The sequence below is a fragment of the Pipistrellus kuhlii genome, unplaced genomic scaffold (genome assembly GCF_014108245.1).
Source record: "Pipistrellus kuhlii isolate mPipKuh1 unplaced genomic scaffold, mPipKuh1.p scaffold_m20_p_8, whole genome shotgun sequence".
NCBI classification, from domain to species: Eukaryota; Metazoa; Chordata; class Mammalia; order Chiroptera; family Vespertilionidae; genus Pipistrellus; species Pipistrellus kuhlii.
In genome coordinates, this window is record NW_023425584.1 from 25,559,363 (window position 1) to 25,575,148 (window position 15,786).

Below are 15,786 nucleotides of genomic sequence, written 5' to 3' on the forward strand. Positions count from 1 at the left end.
AAGGAACCATAGCTCCTTGGAGAAATGGCTGATTCTAGGATGGGACAGGAAATATATAAGCTGAGCCTGGAGCATCTTAAAATGCCTAGTAGGAAGGTGCTAAACACACACACACACACACACACACACACACACACACATACCACTAATAAGTGTATATTAAAGAGCTAACTGAGAGCCCCCAGTGGCCAAAGCTGAAACATTTGAGCAAATAAATAGTATTGGATTATAACCTGAAGTATAACATCAATATTCAAGAGTCCATATGGATATAAATAAATGATTGAATAAATAAATAAATAAATAAAATAGGAGAATAGATAAATATTCCAGTCAGAAGAATTCCAAATTTATGTACATACTCTGCCTTTAAGGAGATGAAGCATTAACTCCCTTCTCCTGTGAGCTGTGCAAAGTGACATTCTTCCAGAGAGTAGAGTGGAAGTTGGGAGTGAAATAACTTTACAGTGGAGAAAACTGACAACACTATCTCAGTCAAGTGATCAGCAGTAGTGATGTCATGTTGATAAACTGTACCCTTGATTGTGTGCAAGAAAAGTATAAGAAACTGTAATAGTCAAGAGCAGCTTAAGGAGATGACGATGACTAAATGTAATGTGGTATCCTGGATGGGATACTGAAGCAAAAGGACATGAAGGAAATCTAAATAAAGTATGAAACTTAGTTAATAATAACATCAATAGTTAATAATAATGTATCATTGTAAGTTTGTTAATTGTGATGTGATAACTAGTTTAATGTAATATGTTGGTACCATCTTCACAGCTTTTAACTCTAAAATTTCAAATTTTTAATTAAAAATTAAAATTTTATTTTTTTCTAGTTTTATTAAAATATAATTGACATATAACATTGTATTAGATTAAAATATACAACATAATGATTTGATATATGTATATATTGCAAAATGATTATCACAATAAGTTTAGTTAACATACATATTCTCACATAGCTTTTTTCTTTTGATGAAAATGTTTAACATCTACTTCCTTGCCAAAACCGGTTTGGCTCAGTGGATGGAGTATCGGTCTATGGACTGGGGGGTCCTGGGTTCGATTCTGGTCAGGTGCATGTGCCTTGGTTGCGGGTGCATCCCCAGTTGGGGGGGGGGTGCAGGAGGCAGCTGGTCGATATTTCTCTCTCACCAATGTATCTAGCTCTCTGTCCCTCTCCCTCTCTCTCTGTAAAAAAAAATCAATAAAATCTATATATTTTTAAAAAAATCTACTTCCTTTTTTTAAGCATACCTAATTTCTTTTTAAAAAAATATATTTTTATTGATTTCAGAGAGAGGAATGGAGAGAGAGTGATAGAAATATCAATGATTAGATAGGATCACCAATTGGTTGCCTCTTACATGCCCCCCATTGGGGATCCTGCCCACAATCTAGGCACATGCCCTGACCAAAATTGAACCATGACCTCTTGGTTCATAGGTCAATTCTCAATCACTGAGCCACACTGGCTGGGCTAAGATCTACTTACTATACACACACACACACACACACACACACACACACACACACACACTAGAGGCCCGAAGCATGAAAATTCGTGCAAGAATAGGCCTTCCTTCCCTTGGCTGCTTGCACTGCCTTTGCTCCTGCTGGAGCTGCCTTTAGGCCTCTTGCCTTATCGCATCAGTTTGCATATCCCCTCCTTATTGGCTATGGATGCCACCATCTTTGTTGCAGAGTTATGGTCAATTTGCATATTCTGTCTTTATTAGATGGGATTTTTTATTGATTTCAGAGAGGAAGGGGTAGAGAGAGAGAGAGAGAGAGAGAGAGAGAGAGAGATGTCAATGATGAGAATCATTGATCAGCTGCCTCCTGTGCATCCACACTGGATCAAGTCACAACCTAGGCATGTGCCCTGATTGGGAATCAAACAATGACCTCCTGGTTCCCAGGTTGATGCTCAACTATTGAGCCACCCTGGACGGACAGATCTTTCTTATAAAAGTTTATTTTTTTAAATTTCTATTCCTTCTAGAAATTTATCTTTACAAGTTAATCACCAAACGGCAGTGGAAGGAGGGGGGCGAAGTGGGCTAGAAGAAATGGGGAGAGAAGGGAACATCTGTAATACTTTCAACAATAAAGATTTAAAAAAAAAAAAAAAAGTTATTCATTGAGTCCTGGCCAGTGTTTCTCAGTGGTTAGAGTGTCGGCCCAAGCACCAAAGGGTCACAGATTAAATTCCCAGTACCTGGGTTGCAGGTTCACTCCCAACCCCAGTTGTGAGAGGGAGGCAATCAGGAGAAGTGTCTCTCTCTTTCTTTCTTTCTTTCTTTCTTTCTTTCTTTCTTTCTTTCTTTCTTTCTTTCTTTCTTTCTTTCTTTCTTCCTTCCTTCCTTCCTTCCTTCCTTCCTTCCTTCCTTCCTTCCTTCCTTCCTTCCTTTCTTTTTCTTTCTTCTTTCTTTCTTTCTTAAAAAATATATTTTATTGATTTTTTTTACAGAGAGGAAGAGAGAGGGATAGAGAGTTAGAAACATCGATGAGAGAGAATCATCAATCAGCTGCCTCTTGCACACCTCCAACCTGGGATGTGCCTGCAACCAAGGTACATGCCCTTGATCAGAATCAAACCCAGGGCCTTTCAGTCCGCAGGCCAATGCTCTATCCACTGAGCCAAACCGGTTTCGGCAGAAGTGTCTCTTTCATGTTGATGTTTCCCTCCATATCTCTCTCTCTCTCTCTCTCTCTCTCTCTCTCTCTCTCTCTCTCTCTCTCTCTCTCTCCCCCCCCCCACCCCCACTCCCACTTCCATTCTCTCTGAAAAGCAGTGGGAAAAGCATCCAAATATCCTCAGGTGAGGATTAACAAAAAAACGAGTTAATCATCAATAGAGAACAATTAGTTTCTTTCCTTGAAATATATTTTTCTACTGTGTAATATTTCTATAACTTTCATTCGTGGATTTTCAACTAATTTCAAACTAATATTCATAGATGAATCATCTTTTAGTGAAGGTGTCTATAAAATTATCAAATTTTTTTAGAAAGTTAATCAGACATGGGCACAAAATATTACATAGGAAAAAAATATTACAGCCGAAACCGGTTTGGCTCAATGGATAGAGCGTCGGCCTGCAGACTGAAAGGTCCCGGGTTCAATTCCAGTCAAGGGCATGTACTTTGGTTGTGGGCACATCCCCAGTAGGGGGCGTGCAAGAGGCAGCTGATCGATGATTCTTTCTCATGGATGTTTCTAACTCTCTATCCCTCTCCCTTCCTCTCTGTAAAAAATCAATAAAATTTAAAAAAATGTATTACAACCTAAATATCTAACCTAGGACTAACCACTCCAAACATCCTGTTTCATATATCCTCTTATACCCTGCCACTTAGAACATACCCAGTCTCTGTCAGAATGTCATAGTACCTCCTTGGCTGGTTCTAGAGCATTCTGTCACAGACTTCAAAAGGTTTCAGAGACCTGGAGACAGAGAAGCAGCGATCAGACTGTCAGGCCTCAGAGGGAAGGCAGGGGAGGGTGGGGGCAAAGGGGAGATATCAACCAAAGGACTTGTGTGCATGCACATAAGCCTAACCAGAGGTCATGGACAACAGGGGGTGGGTATACATGGGGAGGGGTTTGAGATGGGAATGGGGGGATGAGGACAATTATATGACACCATAATCAATAAAGAAATTAAAAAAAAAAAAGATTTCGAACTGGCAAAGTTTGGAATCTCATGGTTTCATGAGAGAACAGTTAAACAATAACCCCCACAGCAAGAATCAGCTTATTTTCCAGGTCCTGGTGATCTGGCATGTAGTGAATCAGGACCCTTGAGGTGTCATGTAGTCTTCATTGACCTTCACACCCTCACAAGATGGCTGCCTATGACCAGGCTGGCAGGGGGTGGGGGTAGGGAGGGAGTTAGGGGCAACTAGGCAGGCAGGCAGGTGAGTGATTAGGAGCCAGTGGTCCAGGATTGTGAGAAGGATGTCCAACTGCCAGTTTAGGCCCGATCCCCCAAGGAACCTCAGATTAGAGAGGGTGTAGGCTGGGCTGAGGGATCCCCTCCTCCTGTGCACAGATTTCATGCACCAGGCCTCTAGTTTTTAATAAAGGAAGAACTAGAGGACTGGTCATTAGGATCAGAAAAATCTCTGAGGTGACCTACATGATATTACCTCTGATGTTTCCTATTAGAATTAGAAGTAAATCATTGCTTACCAATGTAAGGAGAGAGCAAGCTCAGGATTCCAACTCAGGAAGCAATTTTGGCTAATAAGTGAGATCTGAGTCATCCTGAAGGCTGATCTTGGAGACTCATGTGGAGTGTTTGGACTCAATTGAGTTTACCGCACCTCTTGCTCATCAAGGCAGACCCATAAATCAGGAGACGCAGCATGGCGTTCACCTGCAGGGCAGGTAACAGTGCTACTTCCCAGATGTTCTTCCTCAAGGAAGTGCCATGGTGTCTGCTATGGCCCCAAAAGAACACGTGTAGAGAGTCTAGTTGAGACATGTGTCTGGACAAAAATCACAGAAGTGATAAGAAAAATTGTGATCAGGTCTCTAGGTGGAACGTTTTGCTTAGAGGGCCCTCTTAAACTCTGGCAGATCGAATCTAGGGAATTATATTTAGCATACAGGAGTGTGAACTTAGGGAGAAAATATATTACATATGCATACATACAATCATATGCATATTGCCAGGGTTCTCAAAGTATGGTCTGTAAGCTCCTGGAACCGCCAAGGGTTTTTTAGATAACCCGTGAAATTAAATTGTTTTTATTATAATTCTAAGGTATTACTTTTCACTGTGTTGACTTTTGTACTGATAGTACAAAAGCAGTGGGGGTAAAAATTGCTGGTGCCTTAGGCCAGTGGTCGGCAAACTCATTAGTCAGCAGAGCCAAATATCAACAATACAACGATTGAAATTTCTTTTGAGAGCCAATTTTTTAAAACTTAAACTTCTTCTAAATAGACTTGCCCAGGCCGTGGTATTTTGTGGAAGAGTCACACTCAAGGGGCCAAAGAGCTTCATGTGGCTCACGAGCCACCGTTTGCTGACCACAGCCTTAGGCAATGGTATCAAACTGTTTAGTAGATAATTTAGTCTTCCTCACTGAGCATTCAGGTGGTGGTGGTGGGGATTTTACTCAGGATGAAGCTGGAAATTTTAACTTTATTAAAACTTGACCCTAGTTTAGTACATGTATTTTAAAAATTCAGTGTCAGGCCCAGCCAGTGTTGCTCAGTGATTGAGCATCAACCTATGAACCAGGAGGTCACAACTCAATTCCCAATCAGGGCACATGCCCGGGTTGTGAGCTCCATTCCCAGTAGGGGGGCATGCAGGAGGCAACCAATCAATGATTCTCTCTCTAATCATTAATGTTTCTCTTCCCCTCTCCCTCTCTGAAATCAAATTATATATTCTGGTTCAAGCTGAACTAATAACTTCTTCATGAAACACGATTTTTACTTGAAAACATGACTAACAAAATCAGACGTGTGTATTTGGCAGATATTTTCTGGAGCCTACCACTTGAAGGAAAATAGTATTTGTTTCCAATTATAAAATTCAAGTGTTGGGGTAAAAATGAGGATTTTGGAAAATTGTATTCACTGCCATTGGCTGAAAGTTTCCCAAAATGTAAAGATCTTTTTGATAAGGTAGGTGATGTTATTGACAAATGTGATTCTTTATATTATACTAGTGGCCCAGTGCACGAAATTAGTGCATGAGGGGAAGAGGTGTTCCTCAGCCCGGCCTGCACCTTCTCCAATCTGGGACCCCTCAAAGGATGTCCTACTGCTGGTTTACAGGGATCAGGCCTAAACCAGCAGTCAGACACCCCTCTCACAATCCAGAACTGCTGGCTCCAGCTGCTCACCTGCCTGCCTGCCTGCCTAATTGCCTCTAACTACTCTGCTTGCTCCCAACTGCCCCGCCCTGCTGGCCTGCTCACCCCCAAATATCCCCCCGCCAGCCTGATCACTTCCAACTGCCCCTTCTGCTGGCCTGCTTGCCCACACCTTCTCTCCCCACTGGCCTGCTCACCCCAACTGATCCCCCTGCTGGCCTGCTCACTCCAAACTGCTCCCCCTGCTGTCCTGATCACCTACCTCCAATTGACCCCCACTGACGGCCTGCTCATCCCCAACTGGCCCCCCTGCTGGTCTGCTTACCCCCAACGGCCCATGCTGTCCCATTCTGGCCTGATCACACACACACACACACACACACACACACACACACACACACCCCGGCAACCAAAGGTCCCAGCCCCTTCTTTTTTTTCTTTTTCTTTTTCTTTTTCCCCCCCAGCACCTCCTTGAGCAGAGGCCAGGGCAAATGTCTAGGATTTATTTATCTTCTATAATTGAAACTTTGTAGCCTTGAGCGGAGGCCAGGGCCAACCAGAGCGGGTGGGAAGCTTGGCTTCCTCCATTGCTGGGGCAACCCAAGCCTCCTTCTTGCTCCAGCTCCATGGGCAGCTGCCATCTTGGTTAGGTTAATTTGCATACTCTCTCCTGATTGGCTAGTGGGCATGGCTTGGCATAGCAGTGATAGTTAGTTTGCATGTTTCTCTTTTATTAGTGTAGACTAGAGACCAGATGCATGAAATTCACACAAGAGTACATCTTCCTTCCCCCAGCTGCCAGCGCAGCTTCCCTCTGGCACCCGGGACCCGGGCTTCTCTCACAGCCCCGACTTCCTCCAAAGGTCGTCTGGAAGGACATCCAGTCTAATTAGCATATTATGCTTCTATTATTATAGATTCTGTAATATGTAAATATTTGCAAGATCTGCATAACTCAGATCCAAGATTTTCCAAATGACCAATGCATGATTTTACTTGTTGGATTTTGGTGTGATATTAAAGGGGAATAACCAAAATTATCTGAAAAAGCCATTAAAATTTTCCTCCCTTTTCCAACTACGAATCTGTATGAGTACAGATTTCTTTGTATTCTTAAACTAAAACACTGTATTACAGTTGACTGAATACTGAAGCAGATATGGGAATCATCTGTCTTTTATTAAGCTAGGCATTAAAAATTCCACTCTTCTTATTAATGTTTTTGCTTTGAAAAATATTTTTTTCATAGAAATATTGCTTATGTTCACATTTATGAAATGAACTTGCTGATGTTTTAAATTCCTGTTTTAATTTATAATATAGTAAATATCGATAAAGCCCAGATACATAAACAAGAGCTCTTTGATTCTTAAATAAAAGCTCTTTGAGTCTTTAATAAGTTTTAAGAGTGTATAGGGGTTCTGAGACCAAAAAAGTTTCAGAACTGCTTGGCCGGTGTAAATCAGTGGTTGAGCATCAACCTATGAACCAGAAGGTCATGGTTTGATTCCCAGACTGGGCACCAGGTTGTGGGCCCAATCCCCAATATGGGTGTGTAAGAGGCAGCCCATCAATGGTACTCTCTCATCATTGATGTATCTAGCTCGCTTTCCCCTCTCTTTTTCTCTAAAATCAATTTAAAAAAATTTTTTTTTAAAGAGAAAGACTTGGAAAGGGCAGATGAGAGTAAGGGGACTTCCCAACCGTTAAGGAGTTAATTTAGAAACAATGAAGTTAGAGCACGCAGCAGGAGTGGGAGACCATGGCCTGGCTCAGTGAGAGCACCCTCCTCTGTGTGATCTGCTTGGAGAAGCCCAAATACCACTGCACCGCCTGGCCTGCCAAGTGCTTTACTGCTCTGTGATCTGTTTTGGAAGCAGAGCAGTGCATGCCGAAACTCGTCTTGTTGAGGAAAAAAAATATCTATAAAGCCCGAGGAAAACAAAGATGATGATTCTGTAACTAATTTTCTTAATAGTGATGAGGAAGAGGACAGAGTTTCTTTACAGAATTTAAAGAATTTAGGGGAGTCTGCATTATTAAGAAGTTTTCTGCTCAACCCACACCTTAGACAGCTGATGGTCAGCCTGGATCAGGGGGATGACAAGGGCAAGCTCGTGAGAGCTGCTTGCAAGAACCCTTGTTTGTGGAATTTGCCATCAGCTGTTTAAGGACCGTGGGACCATCCCAGAATTAGGAACCTTAAGATGGATTATGGTGCTGCTTGCTCTTTCTCCCAGGAGACCAGCTAATGTAGGGCCCTAAGCAAGAGCAGTGATTTCCGGGAGGAAGACTTGCTGATGTAGGGTAGGTCACTCCGATCTTCACCTCCATTTCAAGGGGCTTAGGTGTCAGGCAGATGGGGGTGCTCAAGTATTGTAGCACACAGTCAAATGATTGTCTTTAAGTTATTTATCTTTAGTACAGTTAAGGTAGATATTGTAAGATAATTTATCAAGTTTCACACTTGTTTGAGTGAAAACTTGCTCAATATTACTAAATAAGATCAAGATGTGGTTTTGTGTTGAGGAGGAGGAGGAAGAGGAGGAGGGGTTTTTATTATATGGTAAGGACATGCTGTCAGAGGCCACAGAAGGTCCACTCCACAGTCCAACAGAGGAGTCACGGCCATCCCCTAAAACAGGAATACTCATATTCCCTTCCTCCTGCTCTGGCCCATTTCTTAAAATAACCTAAATGCTTTAATAACCCTTAAGAACCAACAATTCTTCTAGGCCACAAAACCACATGGTTAACTAGAAAAGGCCAACATGGAAAGAAATCAAGTTTAAAGAGACAAGATGTATGTACTTTTCCAATACCTCCCCTTCTACCTCCACCTCCACCTCCCCTCTTCCTTTGCCTCCTACCATCCATCCCCTCCTCCCAACTTGAGCCCTGGCCTTCTTAGGCTATTACTGATTCATTAGGAATATGGTCACTAGCATGGAGAATTTTCAGGAATGATTTCAGTCTCCTCTATGACATTTACTGGCTGTGTGATTGAGCAGGTAACTCTCCTTTGGACCCTACTTTCTGCATCTTAGAGATGAGGTGATCTTCCAGCTCTGTGAGCCTATGGTTATTAATAAACAGGAAACATTTTCATATTGGAGCTAAGATCTGAAATTAACATATTATCATTGGGAAGAGCAGAGGACCAAGAGAGGCAACAACTGTGTCTCTATGCAGTATCCCCTTTGGACATGGATGTATTCATGGGAGGTGAACAAACACATGTCTGAAAACAACCCGGAGAAATCTCCCAAGGCCCTGGTTCTTCCCTTTGGGTTCACTTAGCTGGTTGGTTCCTGGTGTTGGTATTAGAAAATTACACAGTTCTTGCCCAGCAGTGGTAATTCCTTTGGTCTTGAAGGCCCTAGGGATTTTCAACCTCTGTGCTGTGCCCTGCTAATTAGATAACAGGCTCTGCCCCCTACCTTTAAAACATTTTTTTTAACAGCTTTTATGAAATATAATTCACATGCCACACAATTCAAAGTATGCAGTTCAGTGGCTTTTGTTACGTTTGTGTTGGTTTACAGAGTTATATAACTATCACATTTATTTTAGAACATTTTCACCACTCCTAAAAAGATCCTCTACCCCTTAGCTATTATCTCTCAATCCCCCCAGGTCCCCAAACTAGGCAACCACTAGTCTATTTTCTGTCTTTACAGATTTCCTATTCTATATAAGCGGGTATCTCATATAAGTGGAATTATATAACACTAGAGGGCCAGTACACAAAATTCGTGCAGGGGAGGGGATGTCCCTCAGCCTGGCCTGCACCCTCTCCAATCCAGGACCCCTCGGGACTGCTGGCTCCTAACCACTCACCTGCCTGCCAGCCCTGCTCTCCCCTGCTGACCTGATCCCCCTAACTGCTCTCCCCTGCTGGCCTGATCCCCCTAACTGCTCTTCCTTGCCTGCCTGATTGCCTCTAACCGCCTCTGCCTCAGCCCCACCACCATGGCTTTGTCCAGAAGGACATCCAGAAGGTCATACAGAAGATGTGAGCCTTTTATTGTATAGATGTGGACCTTAGTGACTAGCTTCTTTTGCTTAGAATGATATACTCAAGGTTCATCCGTATTGTAGCATGAATCAATGTTTCATTCCATTTTGTGGCTGGAAAATACTTCACGGTATGGATATAATACATTTTTTTATTCATCAGTTTGAGTTATTGGGTCATTTGGATTGCTTACACCTTTTGACTATTGTGAATAATGCCTCTATGAACATTGCATGCAAGTATCTGTTTGATTCCCTGCTTTCAATTCTTTTGACCATGTACCTAGAAGTGGAATTACTGCATCATACAATAGTTCTATGTTTAACTTTTGGAGGGACACAAACTGTTTTCCAGTGCTGCTGCACCATTTTACATTCCCATCAATGATGTATGATGGTTCCAATTTCTCCACATCCTCACCAATACTTATATTTTGTAGCTATCCTGGTGGGTGTGAATAGTATCTCACTGTGGTTTTGATTTGCATTTTCCTGATGGCTAATGATGTTGAGCACCTCTTCATGCGCTCATTATTTTCAGATCAATATTTATTTAATGTCCATTTTTAATTTGGGTTGTCTTTTTATTGAGTTGTAAGTGTTCTTTATATATTCCAGATACAAGATCCTTATCAGATATATTACTGAAAATATTTTCTCCCATTTTGTAGGCTGTCTTTTCACTTTCTATATAGTGTCATTTAGAGCACAGAAGTTTTGACGATGTCTAATTTATTTATTTTGTTGCTTGTGCTTTTGGTATATAAGAAACCATTGTCAAATCCAAGGTCATGAAAACTTATACCTATGCTTTCTTCCAAGAAGTGATTTAGCCCTTACATTGAGTTAATTTTTGCATGTGATATAAGGTAGAGGTCCAGCTTCATTCTTTTGCATGAAAATATCTAGTTTTCCCAACATCATTTGTTAAAAAGACTATTCTTTCACTATTAAATTGTTATAAAAAATTAATTGACCTCCCTAGTTGTTTTTGGCTCAGTGGATAGAGTGTCAGCCTGTGGGCTGAAGAGTTTGTTTTTGGACTGTCAATTCTATAAGTCTTTCCGTATGCCATTACCGCACTGTCTTGATTACTGTGGCGTTGTAAATAAGAAACTGTGAGTATTCCAAATTGGTTCTTTACTTTCAAGATTGTTTTGACTATTCTGGGTTGGCCTTTACTGTTCTAACCCCAGGGGACTAGGCCTCACCCACATTGTCTCTTCCAAGGTATTCATTATGGTAGACTACAACCCTAATCCTCTCTCTCCAATCGCATCTTGCAATATTCTCTCCTTTCTCCTCCACTCTACCTACATGGGCCTCCTCTCTGTTTCTTAAACGTTGTGAAATCCTTCCTGCCTAAGAGCCTTTGAACTGATATTCACTTTGCCAAAACTGCTTCCATTCCACTTCCTCTTCCCTATTCTTTTTGTCATTCAGGTCTCTGCTTATGTATTATCTTTACAGAAAAGCCCTCACTAACCCCCAATCTAAAGTGGTTACTCACCAAACCCTCTGTGTTTATCACATTAGCCGATATTATTACTCTACTAGAGACCCGATGCATGAAAATTTGTGCAAGAGTAGGCCTTCCTTGCCCCAGCTGCGGGCACCAGCTTCCCTCCGGCGTGTGGGACCTGGGCTTCACTCCAACCCCAGCTTCGTCCAGAAGGACGCCTGGACTAATTAGCATATTACCCTTTTATTATTATAGACATTATTATTATATCATTGTCTGAAATTATTTTGTGAATATATTGTTATATTTATTTATTTTCTGTATCTCCCTATAAGAATGGAAACTCCAGGAAATCAGAGGTTTTTGTCTCACTTAATGCTGAATTCCTCCATATAGAACACTGCCTTGCATATAATAGATATTTAATATGTATTTAATGAATTAATGAAAATCAATAAATCAATCAAATATTTGTTCAAGCCCTGGACAGCCCCTATAGGAGGGATTCCGCACTAAGAAGAGAGATAAGGAGCAGTGAACTAGCCCTCAAACCAGGATTACTTTCCTTGTACTCAGCTTCTATATTGCACCAGTCAGCAATTCCTCCCTCCTTTTATTCAAAAGTTTCTCCAAAACCCTCCTAGCATCTGTCAACATTTGAGAAGTAGATTACTGCCTCCTTCAATCTGTGCTCTGGATTGCTCTTGGGAAAAAGATGTCTCTGACCATAGTATATATGATATGCACAAGGCCCATTTGCAAATCTACAGGCTGGGAAACATGAGGCACTGGATAAGAGGACTGAAGAACACAGAACTAAGAAGCCAAGAACCCGGAATCTCAGACAAAGAGCCTAAGAATTTATATTATAACAACCTTTGATTCTAATGCCCACAAAAGTTTGAGAATCATTGTCCAACAGTTACAGACTAGACATGAGAGGCTAGGTTAGTGATGGAGAGATTTTTTGATGGTTTTGGGAGGCTCTAATAACCCTCTGTACAGCCCTGAGTCTTTTAATTAAAGATCTTAAAGAATGTTACAGGCATCAATTAACTCTAGCAGTACCCTAGAATCTAGGCTTTTGGCCCTGTTTTACTGACAGAAAACTGAAGCTTATGGGTGAGTGCCAGGAAAGGAATAGCTCAGGCTCACATGGCCAGGACCAAGCAAGCTAAGGGCTAAGTTTGAAGCCAGTACTGACCTCAAAAAACTTTACTTATGGAAGGGGTTCCCAGTCCTTGTTTACCATGCTTTTACTGCAGGCAGATAGTTCCTTGTCACTCAGGTCTCAACTTAAAGGTCACCTCCCAAGAGAGACCTTCCTTGAACATCCATCTTAAATAATGTCTTCCCTCATTTCCTATCATATTACCCTGTTTTCTTTTTTTTTTTTAATCCTCACCAGAGGATATTTTTCCATTGATTTTTAGAGAGAGTAGAAGAGAGAGGGAAAGATAGAGGGAAACATCGATGTGGGAGAAATACATTGATTGGCCTTGACCAGGGTCTGAGCCAGAGAGGAGCTTACAACCTAGGGATGTGCCCTTGACCAGAATTGAACCCAGGACCCTTTGCCCCACAGGCCGACACTCTATCCACTAAGGACTATTTTATTTTCTTTAGAGTACTTGCCAGTATCTTATATTTTGCTTATTACTTTTCTTCTTCACAATGTAAATTCCATGAAGTCAGAAACTTTATCTGATACAACACTGTCCATATTGAGTAAGTATTTGTTGACTATTTAAATAAGTAAGTCCAACCCTAGCTGTCTTGGCTCAGTGGATAGAGCATCAGCCTGCGGACTGAAGGGTGGGTCCCAGGTTCAGTTCCGGCCAAAGGCACATGCCTGGGTTGCAGGATTGATCCTCAGCAGAGGGCGTGCAGGAGGCAACCAATCAATGATTCTCATCATTGATGTTTCTATCTCTCTCTTTCTCTCCCTTCCTCTCTGAAATCAATAAAGAAATATATATTTTTTTAAAATAAGTAAATTTAAATGAAGATTTTCCGACAATATGTATATGCTGTTAAAATAAGTAAATATGCAATTATCTAAATTTAAATGATACTTTGGAGATGTATTTTTTATCATGTTAGGATCCTTCTTTATAACATTAAAAAGGGCCATCAGAATTTCCATTTTTGTCATTGTATGTATTTAAATTTCTGAACAATCTCCTAACTAAACAATTAATAGGTTAAATATAATTTTTAACTTTAAAATTCCCAAATGAACTGGTACAAAAGTAAGGAGTTAGAATGACCCCAATATAAACTGTAACCAGAAACACTTCTCCTTGAAGCATTTCTTTATTTCAAGAATGACACCATGTTCTCCTGGTTTTGGCTTCATGTCACTACCCCGTCCTCAGGCTTCTCCTTTCCTGGATGCTTCTCAACCTCTTCCTTTTTTTTTAATTTAATTTAAATTTTTTTTTTTTGATTTTTTACAGAGAGGAGGAGAGAGGGATAGAGAGCTAGAAACGTCGATGAGAGAGAAACAGCAACCAGCTGCCTCATGCACACACCCTACCGGGGATGTGCCCACAACCAATGCACATGCCCTTGACCGGAATCGAACCAGGGACCCCTCAGTCCGCAGACCAACGCTCCACCACTGAGCCAAACCGGTTTTGGCTCAACCTCTTTCCTCTTAATACTGGAATGTTACAAGATTTGGTCCCTGGGTCTCTAACTTAATCCACCACCTTCAAAGTTCAGAAAAATATAAAAGGGAAAAGAAACCAAAAAACAGAACAATAGAAAGCCAAATAAAACAAAACAAAACATATTAATAATTGTTCTAAATGTACTTAGTTCTCTTATTAAAAACTGGGATTGTCAAATTGGATTAAAAACAAAAACAAAAACCGGGATGAGGATGGGGGGTAATGCAAGGATTCTTTAGTTATTGATGTTTCTATCTCCTTCTCCCTCTCCCTTCCTCTCTGAAATCAATAAAAAATATATATTTTTTAAAGAAAAGTCGTGAAAGTCCGGCCTGCGTGGCTCAGTGGTTGAGCATCAACCTATAAACCAGGAGGACACTGTTCGATTCCCGGCTGGGGCATATGCTTGTGTTGTGGGCTCCATCCCCAGTGTGGAGTGCGCAGGAAGTAGCTAATCAATGATTCTTATCATTGATGTTTTTATCTCTCTCCCTCTCTCTCTCTGAAATCAATAAAAATATATTTTTAAAGTGAAATATATAGAATATTTTGAACAGCATAATTAGTAGGTTAGCCTAATAGAAATAGATAGAAATTTATTTTTTTAAATGGATTATAAACATTTTAAGCATACATGGAACATTTATTTTAAAATGATCACATGTGAAATAATAAAGTTAGCTCCACAAATCTTTAAATGCAATTAAGTTAGAAATCAAAATGGTGTTGGGAAAATTGGACAGACACTTGCAAAAGAATGAAACTAGATCACCAACTTACACCATTCACAAAAATAAACTCAAAATGGATACAGGACTTAAACATCAGATGGGAAACCATAAAAATACTAGAAGCATCCACAGGCAGCAAAATCTCAGACGTATGCCAAAAGAACTTCTTCACTGATACTACCCCTAGGGCAATGGAAGCTAAAGAGAAAATAAACAAATGGGACTACATCAAAATAAAAAGCTTTTTTATAGCAAAAGAAACCATCAACAAAACAACAAGAAAGCCCACTGTGTGGGAGAACATATTTGCAAATGATACCACTGATAAAGGTTTAATCTCCAACATCTACAAACAGCTTATACAACTAAATAAAAGGAAGATGAATAATCCAATTAAAAAATGGGCAATGGACCTAAATAGAACATTTTCAAAAGAAGACGGAAGGCCAAAAGGCACATGAAAACATGCTCAAAGTCACTAATTGTCCGAGAAATGCAAATCAAAACAACAATGCGGTACCATCTCACACCTGTCAGAATGGCCAACATCAACAAGTCAACAAACGACAAGTGTTGGCGAGGTTGCGAAGAAAAAGGAATCCTCGTGCACTGCTGGTGGGAATGCAGACTGGTGCAACCACTGTGGAGAACAGTGTGGAGTTTCCTCAAAAAACTGAAAATGGAACTCCCATTTGACCCACTAATCCCACTTCTAGGAATATATCCCAAGAAACTAGAAACACCAATCAGAAAGGATATATGCACCCCTATGTTCATAGCAGCACAATCTACAATAGCCAGAATTTGGAAACAGCCTAGGTGCCCGTCAGCAGATGATTGGATCCAAAAACTATGGTACATCTACACAATGGAATACTATGCTGCCATAAAAAAGAAGGAATTTTCATCATTTGCAGCAACCTGGATGGAATTGGAGAACATCATGCTGAGTGAAATAAGCCAATCAATGAAAGAGAAACACCACATGACCTCACTCATTTGTGGATGATAAAGAACATTATAAACTGATGAACCAAAAGATAGAAATAG

At 40.7% G+C, this 15,786-nt stretch overlaps 1 long non-coding RNA gene and 1 pseudogene across 1 annotated transcript in view; both read left to right on the top strand.

Moving 5' to 3' along the window:
• The window catches only part of LOC118710984, a 37,365-nt gene that overhangs the window by 11,284 nt on the left and 10,295 nt on the right, over nucleotides 1-15,786 (top strand). The gene's annotated exons all lie outside the window — the stretch shown is intronic.
• Nucleotides 7,454-8,375, top strand: LOC118710978 (annotated as a pseudogene).